Source organism: Capricornis sumatraensis, chromosome 14 (genome assembly GCF_032405125.1).
Source record: "Capricornis sumatraensis isolate serow.1 chromosome 14, serow.2, whole genome shotgun sequence".
Lineage (NCBI taxonomy): Eukaryota > Metazoa > Chordata > Mammalia > Artiodactyla > Bovidae > Capricornis > Capricornis sumatraensis.
In genome coordinates, this window is record NC_091082.1 from 12282732 (window position 1) to 12301948 (window position 19217).

Genomic DNA, 19217 nt, shown 5'->3' on the forward strand with positions numbered 1-19217 from the left:
GTCTGGCTTCTTTCTCTCTCCACACTATTAATTCGAGGTTCATCCGTGTGGCAGCATATGCCATGCCTTTTTATGGGTGATGGGTAGTCCGTGGCACAGATACAATGTATTTTGTCTATCCCTTCATCTATTGGTGTCCAGCTGGGTTGTTTCCATCTATTGGCTATTGTGAACAGTGCTGCCGGGAGTACAAACTTTTGTTTGAATATGTGTTTTCAATTCTTTTGAAAGAATGCTTCAGAGTGGAATTGCTGGGGGCTTCCCAGGTGGTGCTAAGGGTAAAGAACCTGCTAAGAGTTGGACACAGCGGAAACAGCTTAGCACAGCACACACAGTGGCTAACCGGAAGATTTTTTTAATACACCTTTCTCTGATCCACTGCCTGAATCTATCAACTTTTACATTGTAACAGCCTACTTCACCAGGTAATTGTTAGTATTAAATGATTATAATCATAATAATTGAATGACCATATACACACAAATCTATGTCTATATATCTATTTCTATCAATCTATTCTTATTTAGTCACCCAGTCGTGTCCAATTCTTTGCAACCCCGTGTACTGCAGTGAATCAGGCCTCCTGTCCCTTACCATCTCCAAGAGTTTTCCCACGTTCATGTTCATAGTGATGCCATCCAGCCATCTCATCCTCTGACACCCTCTTCTCCTCTGCCCTTGAGTTTTCCCAGCATCTGGGACTTTTTTAATGAGTTGTCTATTCACCTCAGATGACCAAAATACTGGAGCTTCAGCTTGAACATCAGTCCTTCCAGTGAATATTCAGGGTTGATCTCCCTCAAGATTGGTTTGATCATCTTGCTGTCCAAGGGACTTTCAGGAGTCTTCTCCAGCATCACATTTCGAAGGTATTAATTCTTAGACATTCTACCTTCTTTACAGTCAAGCTCTCACAATCCTACGTGACCACTGGGAAGACCATAGCCTGTATGGACTATATGAACCTTTGTTGGCAGAGTAATGTCTCTACTTTTCAAAACACTGTCTAGGTTTGTCATTGCTTTCCTGGCAAGAATCAATTGTCTTCTGATTTCTTGGTTGCAGTCACCATCTGCAGTGCTTTTGGAGCCCAAGAAGAGGAAATCTGCCACGACTTCCACCTTTCCCACTTCTATTTGCCATGCAGTAATGGGGTCAGTAACGCAGGCGCAGGAGGGCCAAGAGGAGCTACTCCACGATCAAGGTCAGGAGGGGTGGTGGTGAAGAGATACCCCTCGTCGAAGGTAAGGAGCAGTGGCTGCATTTTGCTGGAGCAGCTGTGAAGAGATACCCCACGTCCAAGGTAAGAGAAACCCAAGTAAGATGGTAGGTATTGTGAGAGGACATCAGAGGGCAGACACACTGAAACCTTAATCACAGAAAACTAGCCAATCTGATCACACGGACCACAGCCTTGTCTAACTCAGTGAAAGTAAGCCAGGCCGTGTGGGGCCACCCAAGACGGGCGGGTCATGGTGGAGAGGTCTGACAGAATGTGGTCCACTGGAGAAGGGAATGGCAAACCACTTCAGTATTCTTGCCTTGAGAACCCCATGAACAGTATGAAAAGGCAAAATGAGAGGATACTGAAAGAGGAGCTCCCCAGGTCGGTAGGTGCCCAATATGCTACTGGAGATCAGTGGAGGAATAAATCCAGAAAGAATGAAGGGATGGAGCCAAAGTAAAAACAATACCCAGTTGTGGATGGGACTGGTGATAGAAGCAAGGTCTGATGCTGCAAAGAGCAATATTGCATAGGAACCTGGAATGTCAGGTCCTTGAATCAAGACAAATTGGAAGTGGTCAAACAGGAGATGGCAAGAGTGAATGTCAACATTCTAGGAATCAGTGAACTAAAAAGGACTGGAATGGGTGAATTTAACTCAGATGACCATTATATCTACTACTGCGGGCAGGAATCCCTCAGAAGAAATGGAGTAGCCATCATGGTCAACAAAAGAGTCTGAAATGCAGTACTTGGATGCAATCTCAAAAACGACAGAATTATCTCTGTTTGTTTCCAAGGCAAACCATTCAATATCACAGTAATCAAAGTCTATGCCCCAACCAGTAATGCTGAAGAAGCTGAAGTTGAACGGTTCTATGAAGACTTACAAGACCTTTTAGAACTAACACCCAAAAAAGATGTCCTTTTCATTATAGGGAACTAGAATGCAAAAGTAGGAAGTCAAGAAACACCTGGAGTAACAGGCAAATTTGGCCTTGGAGTATGGAATGAAGCAGGGCAAAGGCTAATAGAATTTTGCCAAGAGAACACACTGGTCATAGCAAACACCCTCTTCCAACCACACAAGAGAAGACTCTACACATGGACATCACCAGATGGTCAACACCGAAATCAGATTGATTATATTCTTTGCAGCCAAAGATGGAAAAGCTCTATACAGTCAGCAAAAACAAGACCAGGAGCTGACTGTGGCTCAGATCATGAACTCCTTATTGCCAAATTCAGACTTAAATTGAAGAAAGTAGGGAAAACCACTAGACCATTCAGGTATGACCTAAATCAAATCCCTTATGATTATGCAGTGGAAGTGAGAAATAGATTTAAGGGCCTAGATCTGATAGATAGAGTGCCTGATGAACTCTGGATGGATGTTTGTGACATTGTACAGGAGACAGGGATCAAGACCATCCCCATGGAAAAGAAATGCAAAAAAGCAAAATGGCTGTTGGGGAGGCCTTATAAATAGCTATGAAAAGAAGAGAAGCCAAAAGCAAAGGAGAAAAGGAAAGATATAAGCATCTGAATGTAGAGTTCCAAAGAACAGCAAGGAGAGATAAGAAAGCCTTCCTCAGCGATCAATGCAAAGAAATAGAGGAAAACAACAGAATGGGAAAGACTAGAGATCTCTTCAGGAAAATTAGAGATACCAAGGGAACATTTCATGCAAAGATGGGCTCGATAAAGGATAGAAATCGTATGGACCTAACAGAAGCAGAAGATATTAAGAAGAGGTGGCAAGAATACACAGAAGAACTGCACAAAAGAGATCTTCACGACCAAGATAATCACGATGGTGTGATCACTCACCTAGAGCCAGACATCCTGGAATGTGAAGTCAAGTGGGCCTTAGAAAGCATCACTACGAACAAAGCTAGTGGAGGTGATGGAATTCCATTTGAGCTATTTCAAATCCTGAAAGATGATGCTGTGAAAATGCTGCACTCAATATACCAGCAAATTTGGAAAACTCAGCAGTGGCCACAGGACTGGAAAAGGTCCATTTTCATTCCAATCCCTAAGAAAGGCAATGCCAAAGAATGCTCAAACTATCGCACAGTTGCACTCATCTCACATGCTAGTAAAGTAATGCTCAAAATTCTCCAAGACAGGCTTCAGCAATACGTGAACTGTGAACTCCAGATGTTCAAGCTGGTTTTAGAAAATGCAGAGGAACCAGAGATCAAATTGCGAACATCCACTGGATCATGGAAAAAGCAAGAGAGTTCCAGAAAAACATCTACTTCTGCTTTATTGACTATGCCAAAGCCTTTGACTGTGTGGATCACAATAAACTGTGGAAAATTCTGAAAGAGATGGGAATACCAGACCACCTGACCTGCCTCTTGAGAAACCTGTATGCAGGTCAGGAAGCAACAGTTAGAACTGGACATGGAACAACAGACTGGTTCCAAATAGGAAAAGGAGTACATCAAGGCTGTATATTGTCACCCTGCTTATTTAAATTCTATGCAGAGTACATCATGAGAAACTCTGGACTGGAAGAAGCACAAGCTGGAATCAAGATTGCTGGGAGAAATATGAATAACCTCAGATATGCAGATGACACCACCCTTATGGCAGAAAGTGAAGAGGAACTCAAAAGCCTCTTGATGAAAGTGAAAGTGGAGAGTGAAAAAGTTGGCTTAAATCTCAACATTCAGAAAACGATGATCATGGCATCTGGTCCCATCACTTCATGGGAAATAGATGGGGAAACAGTGGAAACAGTGTCAGACTTTATTTTTTTGGTGTCCAGAATCACTGCAGATGGTGACCGCAGCCATGGAATTAAAAGACGCTTACTCCTTGGAAGCAAAGTTATGACCAACCTAGATAGCATATTCAAAAGCAGAGACATTACTTTGCCAGCAAAGGTCCATCTAGTCAAGGCTATGGTTTTTCCAGTAGTCATGTATGGATGTGAGAGTTGAACAGTGGAGAAAGCTGAACGCTGAAGAATTGATGCTTTTGAACTGTGGTGTTGGAGAAGACTCTTGAGAGTCCCTTGGACTGCAAGGAGATCCAACCAGTCCATTCTGAAAGAGATCAGCCCTGGGATTCCTTTGGAAGGAATGATGCTAAAGCTGAAACTCCAACACTTTGCCCACCTCACACAAAGAGATGACTCATTGGTAAAGACTCTGATGTTGGGAGGGATTGTGGGCAGGAGAAGAAGGGGACAACAGAGGATAAGATGGCATCACTGACTCGATGGACGTGAGTTTGAGTGAACTCCGGGAGTTGGTGATGGACAGCGAGGCGTGGCGTGCTGCAATTCATGGTGTTGCAAAAAGTCGGACACGACAGAGCGACCGAAACTGAAGTGAATGGGGTCAGATGCTATGATCTTAGTTTTATTTTAGTATTTAGTCTTAAGCTGGCTCGTTCACTCTCTACATTCACCCTCATCAAGAGGCTCTTTAGTGCCTCTTGGCTTTCTGCCTTAAAGTGGTATCATCCGCATATCTGAGTTTGTTGATGTTTCTCCCATCTATCTTGATCCCAGCTTGTAACTCGCCCAGCCTGGCATTTCTCATGATGTGCTCAGTGTATAGGTTAAACAAACAGGGTGACAGCAGACAGCCCTGTCATACTCTTTCTCAATCTTTAGCCAATCAGTTGTTCCATACAGGGTTCTAAGTGTTGTTTCTTGACCCGCATATAGGTTTCTCAGGAGACAGGTAAGATGGTCTGGTATTCCCACCTCTCTAAGAGCTTTCCGCAATTTGTCATGATCCATAAAGTCAAAGGCTTTAACGTAGTTGATGAAACAGAGATAGATGTTATTCTGAAATTCCCTTAGTTTCTCTATAATCCAGCAAATGTTGGCAGTTTGATCTCTAGTTCCTCTTCCTTTTCTAACCCAGCTTGGACATATGGAAGTTCTTGGTTCGCATAATGCTGAAGCCCAGCATGCCAGATTTTAAGCATGACCTCACTAGCATGGGAGATGAGTGCTATTGTCTGGTGGTTAGCACGTTTTTGGTGCTATCCATCTATAGCTATCCCTATTTCTATACCTATCCCTCTACCTGTATTTATACCTAGGTGTAATTATTTAGTACAGTGCCTGGAATATAGCAATCACTGTATGTATGTACGTTAGGAAGAAGGAATAAAGTGAAGATGAGAAGAATGGAAAGGTGGAAGTGAGGGAAAGTACCCCCTCACCTGTTCTCCCCTCTCCCACTCTCGGCATGTCAGGCTCCAGAGTTCCTGTCCTGATACACGAGGTCCATCAAGCCTCCTTCCGGTTTCCTGGAGGCACCAGGCTCTTGTTTGCACACTCTGTTCTGTTTGGCACATCCTTTACACTCCCCCCTCCCCTATTCTCCCCACTTCTTTGCCTTGTTAACTCTTATCTAATCTTGAAGTCTTAGCTTATTCGTGACCTTCTCACCAAGGGGGCTTCCTGACTGCCCTCAGGAGGCACCATGAAAGTGAAAGTGAAGTCTCTCAGTTGTGTCCAACTCTTTGTGACCCCATGGACTGTAGCCCTCCAGGCTCCTCCATCCATGGGATTTTCTAAGCAATACACTGGAGTGGATTGCCATTTCTTTCTGCAGGGGATCTTCCTGACCCAGATCGGGAACCTGGGTCTCCTGCATTGCAGGCAGACTCTTTTTACTGTCTGAGGCACCAGGGATCCCTGACCAGGAACCATGGGGCATATAAAATAGGATTTTACCTCCTAGATCTGAGCAAGAGAGCTCCTTACCCCCAGTCTCATGCTTTAGAAGGTACCGCAGATTACGGCCACAAAAGAACTAAATGTACTATAAACCTAGAGGTGCTTCTGTCCACTGGGGTTCAGCTCTCAGTGCTGGTTCAGAGCACCTGGTCACCCCAAACACACATTTCTGAGACTAACACAGTTCAGGCCCCACAGAACCACTTCTCTACAGAAGTTGCTCTATATCTTTGGAAAAGAAAAGTTACATCTGAAACATCCCAAAGATGTGGCATTGTGGGTTGTGTCACTGTGAACTTTGGAGACGACATAGCTTTGGAGAGCAGGGAGGAACTGAGCTGTCAAAGTGTGCTTAGCTAAGGGAAAAGAAAATTGACTTGTCAAATCCTTCCTCTCAGATAGCATGACAGCAATAGATTCCTGCACGGTGTGTTATTTCCCAGGAGTGCTGAGTGACCACTTTCTTGCTTCTCTTTGAGTTCCAATTTCTGGTTCTGGAGGCACTCAAGAATTAGTGTAATATTTGCTAAGGACATTTTGACTGTTCCAAAGAGGCAGGGAGAAAGGTCAGTATATATGTGATTTTGGTCAAGGGGGAATACAAGCAATCAAGCACATATTTTCCCAGAAGGTTTCTGCTAGTCTCATGAAGCTTTTGCTAGTCATGAGAAACAGTCAGCACCATGAAAGATTTTAGTGCTTTTCTAGATTTGGGGAAATATAAGAATTGGGCTCATATTAATAAAATTGGCTCCTGAAAATATCTATCTGAAGACCTGTCCTGCCAGTTCCCGATTCCTCCCTCATACCTGGAGGGTGGGGAGTTGAAAGATACTGAAACACACCCATCCAGCCTCTAGACACTGGGTGGGGTTTGGTTGGAAGATATCAAGTAATACCTGCCCAGTTGAAAGATACTGGGGTGGGGGCTGGTTGAAAGATACCAGGGTTTTCTCAGTTGTAGGAGACTGAGTTGGAGAAGGCAATGGCACCCCACTCCAGTCCTCTTGCCTGGAAAATCCCATGGACCGAGGAGCCTGGTGGGCTGCAGTCCATGGGGTCGCTAAGAGTCGGACACGACTGAGCGATTTCACTTTCACTTTTCACCTTCATGCATTGGAGAAGGAAATGGCAACCCACTCCAGTGTTCGTGCCTGGAGAATCCCAGGGACGGGGGAGTCTGGTGGGCTGCTGTCTGTGGGGTTGCACAGAGTTGGACACGACTGAAGCGACTTAGCAGTAGCAGCAACAGGAGATTGAGTGGTCTTGCCTGAGTGGTCAGGAAAGGCTGATCTGACAATTGTCCTCAATTCAGCTGCCTTAATAGTAATTTGTTAGGGTAAAAGTGAAGATGTTACATGAGAGCTTGGCGCTGAAGAAGAAGGATGAGACTCCTCCTGACCAGTTACAGTTTTCTCAGGGGACTGAGAAATTTACAGGAGTGGTAAAGGCTGAGTCCTCACATCATGCAGTGGTCCCATAGGGAAACCCATTCATTAATTAAAGCACTTGCTCTGCTTGCAGCGGGTGGAGACTAGGAACTGGTGATTCAGTGATGTGAGTATCCTTGGTGGTCTTAGACTGCTGGAGGGAGAAACTGAGACACATAAGAACTGAAATGTCTGGGGTGACGGCTAGAGAAGCTAAGCTCACACGGCCCACCACACAGTTTCATTAGGGAATTTTACCTCTGACAAACTCAGCTTAAAACGGGAAACAGAGGCTCTGAAATACAGAAATAAGGAGCATCAGAGAGCCAGCCTTTAACTAACACCTCAGTCAGGGTTCAGTTCAGTTCAGTTCAGTCGCTCAGTCATGTCTGACTCTTTGCGACCCCATGAATCGCAGCACACCAGGCCTCCCTGTTCATCACCAACTCCTGGAGTTCACTCAGATTCACGTCCATTGAGTCAGTGATGCCATCCAGCCATCTCATCCTCTGTCGTCCCCTCCTCCTCCTGCCCCCAATCCCTCCCAGCATCAGAGTCTTCTCCAATGAGTCAACTCTTCACATGAGGTGGCCAGAGTACTGGAGCTTCAGCTTTAGCATCATTCCTTCCAAAGAACACCCAGGGCTGATCTCCTTCAGAATGGACTGGTTGGATCTCCTTGCAGTCCAAGGGACTCTCAAGAGTCTTCTCCAACACCACAGTTCAAAAGCATCATTCTTCAGCACTCAGCCTTCTTCACAGTCCAACTCTCACATCCATACATGACCACAGGAAAAACCATAGCCTTGATTAGACAGACCTTAGTCGGCAAGGTAATGTCTCTGCTTTTGAATATGCTATCTAGGTTGGTCATAACTTTTCTTCCAAGGAATAAGCGTCTTTTAATTTCACGGCTGCAATCACCATCTGCAGTGATTTTGGAGCCCCAAAATATAAAGTCTGACACTGTTTCCACTGTTTCCCCATCTATTTCCCATGAAGTGATGGGACCAGATGCCATGATCTTCGTTTTCTGAATGTTGAGCTTTAAGCCAACTTTTTCACTCTCCTCTTTCACTTTCATCAAGAGGCTTTTGAGTTCCTCTTCACTTTCTGCCATAAGGGTGGTGTCATCTGCATATCTGAGGTTATTGATATTTCAAACTTAAACTTGCAAGTACCTGCTTAACTTGGGGAAATTATACTAAAGGAGATCTCAACCTAAAATGACCAAATTGAGGTTCTTTTGATATTCCAAAATTGATAGTTTTGTGCACACAGTTAGAAAATGTTGGCCACAAGATCAAACAGACTGAATAGAACGCTTACTTTGATTGGTAGCTAGAAGCTTCTTTCAAAACTACGTCAGGATGCAAAAAGGCTGCTAGCAGTCTGTCATTGACTTGTTCTTCTTCCAGCCCAGCATTTCTCATGATGTACTCTGCATATAAGTTAAATAAGCAGGGCGACAATATACAGCCTTGACGTACTCCTTTCTCAATTTGGAACCAATCTGTTGTTCCATGTCCAGTTCTAACTGTTGCTTCTTGATCTGCATACAGGTTTCTCAGGAGACAGGTCAGGTGGTCTGGTATTCCCATCTCTTGAAGAATTGTTCAAGAGAAAGTTAGCCTGAAGGAAAAAGAAAATGTCCTGAGGGAGGAAGTCTGATTTAGGAGAACCTGGTTTTCACTCCCTGTGCCTTGAGACCAGAGCTCTCAGGATCACTTATCTATCAAGACCATCTCTAATTCCTGAAACTAAAAACCGAACACCAAAACCAGGGACTGAAGCTAGATCTCTCATTGTGTCTGTCTGAATATATGTATGTCTCAGCATGTATCTGTCTTTGGATAGAATTCTGAGGTTAATTTGCTATTGAGCTCTAATTTAATTTGCCTGAAGAAAAGTAAGTGCTTACAAATCAAACAATTCTAAATATAAGAAAAATTGAGCTAAACGAATTTCAGATTCATGTGAACTGGGAAATACTCAGTATTAAATTAGTACCTGTCAGTGGACGTGAGTTTGAGCAAGCTCTGAGAGATGCTGCCGGCCATGGGGACACAAAGAGTTGGACATGATTGAGTGACTGAGCAACGGCAACCTGGCATTAATGTTCAAGTCTGTTGATCTGATTAGTATAGACATGTCTTAGAGTCATCAGTATAATACTTTCATTGTGCTTAGGTTTAATATAGACTAAATAAGATCTTATTGTATCTGTTACAAATTTGTCAGCAAGGAAAGGAACTTAATGTGAAGAAACTTTTAAGGAAACTTTTAAGGAAAGAAAATGTAAATGAGATAAGAGCTTTCAGATAAGCTCCATTAAGAGTAATTATGTTTTAGTCTCTCCAGACTTTGAGAAATTGAATTACTAGGGTTGTGCTAAGTTAAGTGATGAAAGCTTATTGAATACCTAGGTCACTCCCAAATAAAATGAGATAACTGAAACAGTAATTAATAATCACTGGCTTCCTCTTACCAAGAGACTAAGGACATTTTAGGCTATTCATGAATATGTTTGCTGCCATCTTGAGATGTTCTCTATAAGAAAGGAAGTGTTTTTAGAAATTATCATTAGTATTTATGCTCACAAATCTACAGAACGCTAATATAAAGGTCAGCTCATGGTTGCTTAGGGAAAGCAGGATGTGTTTTCAGTAAAAAAGGCATGAAGAATAGAATTGCATTTTATTAAGGGAAAAGGAAGTAGGTCTGACTTATAGATGTCTGTTTCTGAGTGGGAAAATAGTAATGGTATAGAAAGTGATGGCTACAAAGAGGTTTGTGAAAAGTGGGCCCTGAAAAAATATTTTGTGCATCACAAGTTTTCTTAAGATGCTGAACTGCCTTTGATAACAGATTTTAAGCTCTTTACTTTTAGGTGATCTGCTCTGTATTTGTCTTTGAAATTTGTTACTTTGGCTAAGTGAATAACTATTGCTTCATAGGGACCTATGATCCTATCTGATTGAGTGTTCTAAATTCTTTCTGATATTTTTTGACAAAACTTCCTATATCAAAATTTAATGAAGTCCTTTGACCTCTAGCTAACTTTGGGATGCTTCAAAGGGCCCCAGAAACATCCCAAAGAGAGGTGTAAACTAGGTTCATTTGATACATTAAATTACATTGGAAGTATTGTCAAGTGAGTAATAGATCTTCTCAGGTTATATTGTATGGTAAATGTTACTAATATAGGTATTCTAAAATTTATATGGAGTTCCTAAAATTCTGAAATGTCCTGGTAAGTTGTTATCAGTCATAATTCTAATTATTATCTGCAAGTGTTGTATGTCACAGCAGTAACCACATTACTTTGTCAATTGCATTGTAATCAGATTTTAAATGAGCCTTAAGTTGTCATTATAGACAGTTATGGTTTTAGGCTGAGGCTTTTGCAAAAAAGCTTCCTCTTCAAGAAGATTAACAGAATTGGATAAATGTAAGTTTCTGACTTTTAGACCATAATGCTGAACTGAGTAAGAAATTAAAGAATCCTAAGGAGAAACCGGATGGCTTCAAAAACTGTTAACAAAAAGAGTTAGTTAACAAAAGGACTGAGTAAACTGGTAAAAATGGTTATAATTTTTATGGCTTCTGTCTGAAAATTACTGGGTTGAATCCGCGTTTTACAGGTGAAAGGAAAACCGTCCCATCAAACTAACTATGACCTACAGTAATTTGGTAAATCATACTTTTGTAGGCAGAACGGAAACACTTACCTTTTTTTTCTATCTGCACCTTCCAGATGTCATAACCTGTTAGGTTTCCAGCAGCTTCATCAGTAAATCAGGACAGGTAAGTTGGAGAAGGGGACGACAGAAGGTGAGATGGTTGGATGGCATCACCGACTCAATGGACATGAGTTTGAGCAAGCTCCGAGAGATGGTGAAGGGCCGGGAAGCCTGACGTGCTGTAGTCCACGGGGTCACAGAGTCACGCACGACTGAGCAACTGAACAACAAAAGGAAAGCTACCTCGCCAACAGGTACAGAATCTTAAGGTATCTGGGGACCCTATAAAGGGAGAAGCTCACCTAGATTTGAAAGGTGAAACATGCAGTGAGCCCTTGGCATAATCTTCCTAGCCCTGAGAGATTTTTTCCTAAAGTTCAGTTTGAAGTTTTAAGTTTGGGAAAAAAAAGTTGTTTGAGACTCCTTATAACAATTTCAGTAAAGCAAAAAGCCAATGTGATCAATTATAGTTATATAAATTATCAGGCCAAGATATATTTTTTGAGACCAGATTTATTTTGCAAACAAATTAATCTTAATTTGGATATGTTTGGTAGAAATGAGAATAATTTTAGAGATTCAAAAGATTATGTTTCAATGACTGTCAAATCCCAATTATGTAAATGAGGATTGAGGATCTGTATTTACTCACTTGCCAGATAGTTCCTTGCTGTTATGTTATATTAATATGAAGTTAATCAAATTACTAAAAGGACACTCTAAGTTTTGTTTCTGAAGCTTATCTCAGTAATCTCTGGATGAATATCAGATGCTCCATGACCTGCAAACAGGGGATTACATATACTGGAAAAGACATAATTTAAAGGGCTATCTCCAACCTGGATGGAAGGACTTTTAAATCAAGTATTCTTAACTAGTTCATGTACAGTGAAACTGAAGGAAAATTGACTCTTGGATTAATTCCCACTTCTAAAGGCTGGACTGACTACTGGACTAACCTAGAGAGAGCCAGTCTAAATACTGGACTACCTAGAGAGAGGACTGCTGACCTCAAACTTACCTTAAAACGATGCTCAAATAGAGGAAACTACACCTACACCAGGAAGAGAAGAAAATGATATGAGAAGTAGACAGCTTACCAAGATCCGGGACCTGATTTGTGTGATCTTGACTTCTTAGACTTTTGCATATAAATCAAAAATTTTCTATCATGGATTTGATCCTATGCTAGTTTTAAAAATCAACCCCAGCTGTTGAGTTGTGGTCAGTCATCTGCATCTATTAGTTCTAGATTGCCTTGGTGGATTTCTCCACTTCAAGAGTCTAATTGGAAGAAAGTTCAGTCCTATTTAGGCTACTCTTGATATTACTAGGTGGAATTCTCTCACCTGGTGAATTAATAATACTTTCTCTGACCCTGGCCATAATATGAATTTTCCTCTAAGCTATTCAAGCTCAATCAGAGCAACAGCAAAAATTCAAGGATAAAACCTCCCAAAATTATGGGATGGATTTATGACATTAACACTAGGTTGTGTGGCACCCCACTCCAGTACTCTTGCCTGGAAAATCCCATGGATGGAGGAGCCTGGTAGGCTGCAGTCCATGGGGTCGCTAAGAGTCAGACATGACTGAGCGACTTCATTTTCTTTTTTCACCTTCATGCATTGGAGAAGGAAATGGCAACCCACTCCAGTGTTCTTGCCTGGAGAATCCCAGGGACGGGGGAGTCTGGTGGGCTGCTGTCTATGGGGTCGCACAGAGTTGGACATGACTGAAGTGACTTAGCAGTAGCAGCAGTGGTCATTTCAGATTTAAGCCCCCCTTCTTTATCTTGGGAACAATTAAATTATACTAAGGATAACCAGCCTTAGTACCACTAGGAAACTAGGCTAGGAGTCTTATGGACAGTGCCAACATAAAATTCCCTGAAAGGTAAAAATTGGTACAGAATAGTCTAAGTCAGATGACCTGAGAATATACTGGGATGCATATAGTGTAAGTTCTGGCTTCATTCTTACTTAAGACTTTAATAATATGGATAGCTATGTTATTTGTACTTTGGTTGTTTTACAAGATAGTTGTTTCTTGCATTACCAAATGTGTGACTGAACCTCCAATGAAAATAAGCAATCTGAAGCAGTTGATCAAATATATAGTTCTGTACATGATCAATGACTGTAATAGTGTAACTCTAGATACGGGAAGGTACCATAAGAGGGAATTTTTCCTGGACCGTAACAGATTAAGACAGGTTGGTCCAGAGTCCTTTGATTACTATTGATAAGACCTAGTCCAGTAATAGCACACTGAGTGAGTAGTAGCCTGTCTTCGAAATCTTCACCAGATCTAGGAATGAGCCTTCCTTGCACCATGTAATAGTGAAATTGTCATGAAATGCCTCCCAAAGTCTGGTCGAATTTATGACCGTGATGGCACTCTGTCAACTAAAAATTGGCACTTACCATCTACCTCTACAATGATAAAATTGTGCTCCTGCTATTGCTGTCCTTCAATACCCACTGAAAGGAGTTTAGAGTGGAGAGCAGAAATGAGGCACTCTGTGCTTGGGGGGAAAACTGATAGGATAGGTCTTCTGTTTTCAGGAGCTGATTTTATGAGTCCAATTCTTGTATCCCTCCATATCTAGAAAAACACTAAAATCCTTCATGGTGACAACTGTTCCTTGTGACTAGCCGAAGTTTCATGAGACTAGTAGAAACCTTCTGGGAAAATATGTGCCTGACTGCACGTATTCCCCCTTCACCAAAATCACATATGTACTGATCTTTCTCCCTGCCTCTTTGGAGAAGTTTCTCAGAGCTATCTGAGGTGCTGTCTCCCAGGCTGCAGTCCTCACTTTGCTGCAAACAAAGCTTAACTCACAACTCCCATGCTGTGCATTTTTAAAAGTCAACAGTAGGTCTAGATGTCACACATGAAACATGATACTGATGCTTTTTATTAACAGCCACATGGATACTGAACATAGAAATTGCAAATAGCTTCATTTTTATTAAAATATTTAATTAGGTTTAAATATTTTAAAAATTAGAGAAGTGTCCAGCTCTTCAGAAAAAACTGGGTCTCTATTATTTCCTCTGGAAGAAAAGAATACTGGATTGAGAATGGCCAAGTTTACAGCAACCTACAATCAAAATCAAGGGACTTCAGGAGAGAACAAGATGGCGGAGGAGTAGGTGGACGTGGAGTACATCTCTCCCCACAGATACATCAGGACTACACCTTCAGACACAGACGTGCATGCAGAACACCAGCTGAGAGTGGACAGGAGGACCTGACCAGAGGAAAAGAATTTATAGACCCACGCAAAACTCGGGAGGATGAAGGAGCCAGGGGGAAAAACAGGAGTGTTTGTTAGTAGGATTGGACCCGCCCTCGGTGGGTGGGGAAACTGAGGCAGGGGTCCCATCCCCACAGCAGGGCAGTTGTCAGAGTCAGAGGAGAAACATTTAAGGCTGAGAGTGAAACACCTGATCTGGAATGTAAATAAGAATGGAATGGAATAGAGAATGGAATGAGAATAAATGGAATGAGAATCAGACAGTCTTTGTCGCAGCCATACATATGCCAGGCAGGAACGCAGGTCTCCTGGAAGAGGCAGTGGTTGGGAGCTGGAGTTTAGGGAATGAGGAGCAATCCTAGTTCGAGGGCTGCTGTTGACTGTGGAGAGACAGATGATGTCGAAGTAAGGGAGGAGATTGTGGTGGGAAATACCTGTGGAGGAAAGCCAGGCAGCCATGGAAGCAAGGCAGTACTGCTGAGTCACACATAGGGGGTGGAGCCATCACCATAGCTTCTCTCTCCCCACATGCCAGCATCCACAGCTGAACAATAGAGAGGCTGGCCCATCAAACGCCTGACTCACTGAACTACAGCGTAGGACCCCAGCCAGGGGCCCCTTCTGTGTGCCTGACGTGCTGAACAACAGAGAAGGACCCCAGGCAAGGGAGCCCTCTAAGGGACTGAATGGGCGGAGCAATGGAGAAAGACTGGCCAGAGGGGCCTTCTGATCGCCAGCTATAAGAGGGTGGAAAAAAGACTCTGATAAGCCACAACTCCTGTCGTGGAGGCAGCCCGTGCTTTTGCATATTTGGTGCTGCCAAAGGCCCTGCCACCCAAGTAGCTGTGCCACCTTTACGCTCAGCTCTGGGGCAGAGCTGGGGCAGAGCTGCCGCAGGCAGAAAAGCCTTGTGTCTGTGTGCGCAGGATCGCTTCAATCGTGTCCGACTCTTTGTGACCTGGTTGACTGTGGCCTGCCAGGCATCTCTGTCAGGGAGGGGGCTTCTCTAGGCAAGAACACTGGAGCGTACTGGCCCCTACTGGTTGCACTGTATTTCCTGCTGCCCTAGCAGCCGACTCCCGAGTACCTGGTGCTGCCAGAACCCCTGCGACCCAAGCAGCTGCACCACCTCCACCCCTGGCCCTCACAGAGGCAAACCCAAGTCCTCCAGGGCAGCCTCAGGAGCAAACCCCAGTGGACGACCCACATGCAGAGGTGGAAATAAAACCACGATTGAAACCCAGGGGTGGTGTGGCTAAGGAAGCAGACCCAAAACCCTCCCACCAGCTGTACAACCTGCAGATGAAGTCCACACAATCAACTAGCAGGACTCTTGTCCATGGAATATATAAAAGCCATTGAGAGCTCCCACAAAAGAAAATGCACTAGTTCTGATAGCTGTGGACATTGGAGGCAAGAACACACAGGAGTAGGACCAGACTAGAATCTGAGCTGCCCCCACAGCAGGTCCAGAGATCAGCACAGTGTTGGAGGGCATCCTAGGGTGGTTGAGGTGGACTGTGACTCCCAGTGAGGGAAAGGACCCTGACAGCAGTGACTCAAGAAAAACATTTATTATTCTTATGGTTTGACTTGTTCTGTGGATTCTTTTGTATTTTTTCTTTTTTTCCTCCTCCCCCCACTCCCCCCATAGTAGTTGCTGATTTTATTGGCACTATGAAACCTAATTAAACATCTGAGCTTTTCAAATTTTTTCTGAGTCACATTTTTTATTGTTGTTATAAACTTCTGCCTCTACATTGGGCTTTTGTAGTTCTGCGGAGATTTCCTTTTTTTTCCCCCCTCTTTTCTTTCTTCTTCTGCTTTTTTTTCTTTTCTCTTTTTTATAATTTTAATTTTTAATACCTATTTTTCTACATTTATTCCTTTGTTTGCCTTCCTACTGTCCTTTTCCCCTTGCAGTTAATCTTCAGTGTGTATAAATCTCCTTAATCTATGACTATTTAACTTTGCATATCTATTCCTTCTTTCTTTTCTGTCCTCTCACTATATTTGCTAGTTTTGTTTTCATTGCTCTCTTCCCCACTTGGCACCTTGCTTTAGTTTTGTTTTCCAGTTTGTGCTCTAGTTAGTTTTGTTCTTAACTGGTAAATATACTTTTTGATTTTCTTTGTTCACTGGGTCAATATATTATACTTTATTTTTGTTGGACCATTTTAAGTTTGCTCGTGGGTGTATATGTATATATTCCATTATTTTAATTATTATTTCCCTGATTTTGTAACTGCCATTTGTCTGGGGTTCATCTTTGGCTTCTCGTTGTTGGATATTTGCTTTAATCTCACTTAATGTCATAACAAACCACTTGTGGAATCTTCGTTCTTGACCAGAGATCAAGCCCTGAGCCTTTGGAGCGGGAGCACTGACTCCAAGACCCTAGACTACTATAGAACTAACCCTATGGAGTATCAAATATGAGAACTCACACAAAGGAAACCACTTGAATACAAGACCAGGCATTATCCAACCACCAGCAGCACCCTTCGCAGGGTGCCTCATCTAAACAACAAACAGAACGAAAATACAAATCAAATCATCAGCAGACAGGATTATCACCTCACTCAGCCTTGCCCATCAGAGGAAAAAAAAACAAACAAATAAACAAATCTCACCCTATACAGATGCTTACACAAACCACTGGACCAACCTTAAGAGGCCAGAAACCAAAAAGAAGAAATAATTCAGCCTTGAAGCCTGGAAAGAGGAGACCTCAAACCCAAACTGAAAGATTAAAAACTATATTATAATCTCAGTAGATGCAGAAAAAGCCTTTGACAAAATTCAGCACCCATTTATGATTAAAATTCTTCAAAAAAATGGGCACAGAAGGGACCTACCTCAACATAGTAAAGGCCATATATGATAAGCCTACAGCAAACATTATTTTCAATGTGAAAAACTGAAAACATTCCCCCTAAGATCAGGAACAAGACAAGGGTGTCCACTTTCACCACTATTATTCAACATAGTTTGGGAAGTCCTATAGCATTCAGAGAAGAAAAAGAAATAAAAGGAATCCAGATCAGAAAAGAAGTAAAACTCTCAGTTTGCAGATGACATGATATTGTACATAGAAAACCCTAAGTGAAGTTGTTCAGTTGTGTCCGACTCTTTGTGACCCCCGTGGACTGTAGACTACCAGGCTCCTCCCTCCATGGGATTCTCCAGGCAAGAGTACTGGAGTGGGTTGCCATTTCCTTCTCCAGGGGATCTTCCCGACCCAGGGATCGAACCCAGGTCTCCTGCATTCCAGGCAGTTGCTTTAACCTCTGAGCCACCAGGGAAGCCAAAACATTACTAGAGCTAATCAGTGATTTTGCAGGATACAAAATCAATACACAGAAATTGCTTGCTTTTCTATATACTAGCATGAAAAATCAGAGAAATTAAGAAATAAATCCCATTCATCATCACAACAAAAAGAATTAAATATCTAGAAATAATCTTACCTAAGGAGGCAAAAGAACTGTACACAGAAAATTATAAGACACTGATGAAAGAAATCAAAGATGTCATAAACAGATGGAGAGATATTCCATGTTCCTGGGTAGGAAGAATCAATATTGTGAAAATGACTATACTATCAAATGCAATCTACAAATTCAATGTGATCCCTATCAAATTACCAATGGCATTTTTCACAGAACTAGAACAAAAAAATTCACAATTCATATGGACACACAAAAGATCCTGAGTAGCCAAAGCAGTCTTGAAAGAGAAGAATGGAGCTGGAGGAATCAACCTTCCTGACTTCAGATTATTCTACAAAGCTACAGTCATCAAGACAGTATGGTACTGGCACAAAAACAGAAATATTGTCCAATGGAACAAGATAGAAAGCCCAGAAATAAACCCATGAACCTATGGGTACTTTATTTTTGACAAAGGAGGCAAGAATATACAATGGGGCAAAGACAACCTCTTTAATAAATGGTGCTGTGATAACTGGACAGCTGCAAGTAAAATAATGAAATTAGGACACTTCGTAACACCATACACAAAGATAAACTCAAAATGGATTACAGACCCAAATGTAAGACCAGAAACTATAAAACTCTTCAAGGAAAACATAGGCAGAACACTCGATGACATAAATCAAAGCAAGATCCTTTATGACCCACCTCCTAGAGTAATGGAAATGAAAACAAAAGTAAACAAGTGGGACCTGATTAAACTCAAAAGCTTTTGCACAGCAAAGGAAACTATAAGCAAGGTGAAAAGACAATCCTCAGAATGGGAGAAAATAATAGCAAATGAAACAACTGACAAAGGATTAATTTCCAAAATATATAAGTAGCTCATACAACTCAATGCCAGGAAAAAAAAAAAAAAAACACAAAAACAATCAAAAAGTGGGGAAAAGACCTAAACAGACATTTCTCCGAAGAAGACATACAGATGGCTAACAAACACATGGAAAGATGCTCAACATCGCTCATTATTAAAGAAATACAAATCAAGACTACAAGGAGATATCACCTCACACCAGTCAGAATAAAGTGAAGTCGCTCAGTCCTGTTGGACTCTTTGCAACCCCATGGACTGTAACCTACCAGACTCCTCTGTCCATGGGATCTTCCAGACAAGAGTACTGGAGTGGGTTGCCATTTCCTTCTCCAGGGCATCTTCCCGACCCAGGGATCGAACCTGAGTCTCCTGCATTGCAGGCAGATGCTTTACCATGAGCCACCAGTGGAGCCCCTAAAAGTCTACAAACAATAAATGCTGGAGAGGGTGTGGAGAAAAGGGAATGCTTTTGTACTGTTGGTGGGATGTAAATTGATACAGTCACTATGGAAGACGGTATGGAGACTCCTTA